The 5438-nt window shown below is 46.9% G+C and overlaps 1 pseudogene; it reads left to right on the forward strand.

Moving 5' to 3' along the window:
• The first annotated feature begins 1400 nt into the window (after positions 1–1400).
• Positions 1401–1630, forward strand: LOC102488529 (NADH dehydrogenase [ubiquinone] 1 subunit C1, mitochondrial pseudogene; annotated as a pseudogene).
• Positions 1631–5438: the final 3808 nt, after the last annotated feature.

Genomic DNA, 5438 nt, shown 5'->3' on the forward strand with positions numbered 1-5438 from the left:
AAGACTAATAATAATAAATAAAATAGAATAAATAATTATTTTAAAAAATAAAGAAAAAGAAATGAAAAAAAAGTTGCTATAAAAAAAAAGAAATGGGAAAAAGGAGCCCAAGGTGATTTAGAGATCGTCAGGACTGCCACTCCCATGACAGGCCCACACTGTTATATTTCCTAGTAGCAACCCAAACTAATACAATACTGCTATCATTTGTAAAGGTGTTAAGTGACAACTTGATCCCTCCTCGTGTCCCCAGCTGAGGCCTTTGGATGTGATAAGGTCATCAGGGTGGGGCCCCTGTCATTGAGTTTGGTGGGTTTATAGCAGAGAGAATGAGATCAGAAAGGAGAGAGGAACTCAGGATACAGACCAAGCTGTGCTCGGCTAAAAGTTTTGCCTTCTGCTATTTTGTAATATGTTTGGATTTTCCAGCCACCGGAATCATGAGTTTTACAAATATATGTCTGTTTCTTTATAAGTCATCCAGTCTGAGGTGTTTCTGTTAGCAGTGGGCTATGACAATACTCTTTTCTTTTTTTTTTTTTTTTCTTGGAGAGATTTTTTATATTTTTGTGTGTGTGTGTGATAGGGCGCGTGTGCTCGCCAGACAGACAGAGAGAGACAGAGAGACAGAAAGCGAGAAATCACCCCCCCCCCCAGGGGGGATGGCCACGCCGCAATCCCTTCTCCTCCATTCTCCTCTCGGGATCTTGAGCACGCACTCACACACGCCTGGCGTGAGTTTTTTTAAGCCACGGGGTCCGGGACGCGAACCACGGTCGACTACATGGGAGTCCAGCGACATAGCCATTACGCTAATTGCTGGTCCCAATACTCCTCTTTTCAAGAGCAAGAGCTAGAAGACAGCAGGTCGGCTGGCAGTAAAGATGTTGGACTCTCACATGGTCGACTGCAGTCCCAGACCCGGTGGCTTCAAACTCATGGCAGGTGCATGTGCATGCATGCTCAAGATCCCAAGAGAGGGGTGGAAGAGAAAGGATTGCGCTGTGGCCATCCCCCGGGGGGTGATTTCTCACTTCTCTCTGTCTCTCTCCATGTCTCTGGTGAACACAAATGCCCTATAGCAAAAATCTCAAAAAAAAAAAAAAAAAAAAAAAGGTGACCAGCAGTTGGTGCTATGGTGGCTGAGGGCACTGGATTCCCACATGGCCAACCACGGTTCGAATCCCGGACCTGGCAACTAGCTTTCTCACTTTCCTTCTCTCTCTCTCTCTCTCTCACTGTGTCCCTCTCTGGTCAAATTTAAATAAATAAATAAATACAGTTAAATAATTCTTTTTTTTTAAAAAAAAGACTCTCAAAAAAATGAAATTAAAAAAAAAAAAAAAAACCAACCCCGTGGGAGTTAATAAATCCTTGTTGGGGGAGCCGGGTCTGGCAAAATGGCACCCTTCGCGCTGTTTCACCCCCTCTCATGGCTGCTGACCCCCACTAGGCTCACAAAAGGCTCTCGAGTACAGTGGAAGTTCTATGTGTGAGACCCACCGAACCAGAACCCCGCCTGGCTGAAAGCTGGGCTGGTCCTGGCACCCCCATGTTCCTGTGGCTCTACCTCATCAAACAACATAATGAAGGTGTTTTAGAATATAAAAGAAGAAATAGGCTGGAGTAAACTTTTCACCTACAAATACAGGAAGTGCCAGCTAGTGATTCTAGCAGCTTCTCTGGATTGCCCGATCTGTTGATGTGTAAATGTGAAAGAGAGAGTGATGTGTGAATATCAAGTGAGCTTTTGGGTTTGCATCATTCCGTTAAAAACTGAAAATACTTGTGTGTTCAGATAATGCATATTGTTTTTGTTTTTGTTTTTTGGAGAGGTTTTTGCTATAGGGCACGTGTGCTCGCCAGAAAGAGACAGAGAGAGACAGAGAGACAGAAAGCCAGAAATTACCACCCAGGGGGGGCGGCCACACTGCAATCCCTTTTTCTCCATTCTCCTCTCGGGATCTTGGGCATACACATACACATGCCCGGTGTGAGTTTAAGCCACCGGGTCTGGGACTCGAACCGAGGTCGACTACATGGGAGTCCAGTGACATAGCCATTATGCTAACTGCTGGTCCCAAGGTTGCTGCCCTTATAAATGGGACTTGAACAGCGGTCGGCCATGTGGGAGTCCAGCAATGTAACTGCTACTGGCCCCAGATCAGTGGTTTTTAAGTCTAGTCTGGTGGTTCCTTTGCCAATACCTCTCTCTCAAAAATGTTGTGGGCTTCCCATGTAGCAAAATCATGACCAAATTCTACCTGCCAAAAAACACATCCAGGGGTGGCTCCGTAGTGCCACAGCACACATGTGCCCAGGATTCCAATGGGATGGAAAATTGCAGGAAAAAGGATTGCAGTGTGACCAGGTCCCTCTGGGCAGGAAACTGAGGATCTCTCTCTCTCTCTCTTTCTCTCTTATGCCCACACCCTGTGGCATTAAAAAAAAAAAAAAATTCAAGGGGCCTACAGATTGCATAGTGTTAAAGATGCTGGATTCCCACATGGCTGACTGTGGTTCGGGTCCCAGAACTTGTGCATGGTTCTCTGACTTTCTGATGAGTGCACATGCCCTAAGTGCATGGTTCTCTGGCTTTCTGATGAGTGCACATGCCCTATAACAAAAACCTCTCCAAAAAATAAAAAAGAAAAGAAAAAAACGAAATCACGCCAGGTGCGTGTGTTTGTGCATGCGTGCCCAAAATCCCAGGAGGAGCATGGAGGAGAAGGGATTGCACCATGGCCATCCCCCCTGAGGGGGTGAGTTCTCATTTTTCCTCTTTGTCTCTATTTCCCTGGCAAGTGCCCATGCCCTAGGGCAAAACCTAAATAAGAATAAAAAAGTTAAAAGTGCATTTCAATACTCTATGGAATACTATTCAGCCATAAAAACCAACAAAACCCTGGCTTTGGACAGACAGTGGATGAATATGGAAGATTTACTGCTGAGTGAAACAAGCCAGGCTATGAAGGAGAGACAATGCATGTACCCACTTAATATATACCGAGTGTCTGCACTCTACGACCAAAACTGATTGACTAACAGATATACAAACACAAGAGATGGCTGTGAATGCCAGATGCGGTGTGTGTGGAGGAGAGGGGGCCAGGGAAGGACGTTTGGAGGAGGGATACAGAGGCAGAGCATTGACAGGATGGGGAGGAGTGGTGTAATCTGTTGAAGATATTTTGATCAACTGGACTGGGGAGAAATGTTCACATATTGAAATGTTCACTTCATAAGCTAAACAATGACATTGAATGTATATAAAAAATAAATAAATTTTTTTAAAAGTTCCTATCAAGATGTCTCTGGATTTCCTTTTTTTTTCATTTTAATGTATTTTATACATCCAATCACTATACATCACTTAGCTTGTAAAGTGAATTTACCCAACACGAATTCACACCAGTGCAGTTGAAGACGCTGTACACGTTATCCTCAACAGATTATAATTCGTTTCTGTGTCCCATAAACGTCTCGCCTCTATTTTTCTCCTTGATGTCTTTCCTCACGCTCTCTCCCCTCCCTCACCCTCCTCCCACACTGTCTCCAGGATCCATAATCGCTTCCCGTACTTCTGTCTGCTCTAAGCTTTCCGTTGCTGTCATAGAGTGAGGACGGTCAGTATATATCCAGTGGGGAAATACAATATCTCTCTTTCATAGCCCGGCTTGCTTCACTTAGCAGTAAATCTTCCGCATTCATGCATTTTCTATCCAAAGCCAGGATCGTGTCTGAATTTACTTTGAGTACCTAAGGCTTTATAGAACTCCTGAAATCTTTTTGGTTTTGTTTTTTTTTTTTCATTCCTAATAGAATATATGCACATTGATGAGAGACAGAGAGAGAGACCCTCGACAGACTCCCATCACACTGCAACCTCTTTTTCCCAGCCCTCCAGTTCTTCAGGATCTTGGGCACATGTGCGTGCACCTGGTGTTTTCAGACCTACCTGAGGATCTGAACCCACAGCCAGCCCTGAGGCTTCCAGCACTGCTGTTCAGCTTGTTCTTAACTGTGTCACCATGCGGGGCCAGGCCTATCATCTCTGCAGGGGCCCTCGTATGCAGCTGAGAGGACCAGCCAGAAGCCGCTTCACCTAAGTGTGATGAAGTTACCCTCTAGGCCAGGGGCACCGCCAGGTCAGGCTCAGCTGGGCGTTGGCTGTCTTGGCTCATTGGCCGAGTGTGTGCCTGGGATGCAGACGGGGACAGCGGGGACAGGTCTGCCCTTCAGGCTGTCACATGACCGCCAAGCTCAAACGCAGTGGCCATGGGGGATGTATGCGATCCAGCTACAGCAGGACGTCGAAACCCCCGTCACTGTCATGGTGCCAACATCCAACCAGAACAGCCACAGGGCCAGGCCTGGAGCGAGAGGTGGGGAAGCTCCCTCGGTCCACCGCAAAGCCTTGACGAGAGCGTGGAGGGACAGAACTTCCACAGGAGGGGTCACCCTGGGGTCTAACGGGCTAAGTCAGATGAGTATAGAGACACTTCTGGAAGCCACCATGACCACCCAGGAGAGCCCCAGGTCCAGTTCAAACTAGTGTTGGTTGGTGACAGTGACATCGGAAGACCACGCTCATGAAGCATCACCTCATTGGGGAGTTCAAGAAGAAGTGTGACAGGACCAGCAGTTGGTGTAATGGCTATGTCGCTGAACTCCCATGTTGTTGACTATGGTTCAAGTCCCGGACCCAGGGGCTTAAACCTCACATCAGGCACATGTGCGTGCGTGCCCCAAATCCCAAGTGGAGAATGAAGGAGAAGGGATTGTGGCATGGCCATCCCCGCTGGGGGGGGGGGGGTTTTCTGTTCTGTCTTTCTGTCTGTCTCTCTGGCAAGCATACACGCCCTATAGCAAAACTTTTTTTAAAAATATTTTATTTAGCTTTATTTATTTACTTACTTATTTTAATTTGGCTAGAGAGAGACAGAGTAAGAGAGAGAGAAAGAGAGAGAGAGGGTGAGAAAGCAAGCTGCCAAGTCCGGGACTTGAACTGTGGTTGGTCATGTTGAAGTCCAGCACCCTTAACCACTATGCTACCTGCTGCCCCACTTAATTAATTTTTTTTTACTATTAATATATAAACCTTGGGGCTGGCAGGTGGCCCACATGGCCAATCATGGTTCGAGTCCCAAACCTGGCAGCTTTCTTTCTTTCTTTTCTTTTGGAGAGTTTTTGCTATGGGCGTGTACGCTCGCCAGAAAGACAGAGAGATAGAAAGTGAGAAATCAACCTCCAGGGGGGATGGCCACACCGCACCACAATCCCTTCTCCTCTATTCTCCTCTTGGGATCTTGGGCACGCACGCACACGCGCCCAGCATGAGTTTAATGCCACCGGGTCCGGGACTCAAACCGCGGTCGGCTACATGGGAGTTCAGTGACATAGCCATTATGCTAACTGGTGGTCCCACGGCTTGCTTT

This window comes from Tupaia chinensis, unplaced genomic scaffold (genome assembly GCF_000334495.1).
Source record: "Tupaia chinensis unplaced genomic scaffold, TupChi_1.0 Scaffold000287_1, whole genome shotgun sequence".
NCBI lineage: Eukaryota > Metazoa > Chordata > Mammalia > Scandentia > Tupaiidae > Tupaia > Tupaia belangeri.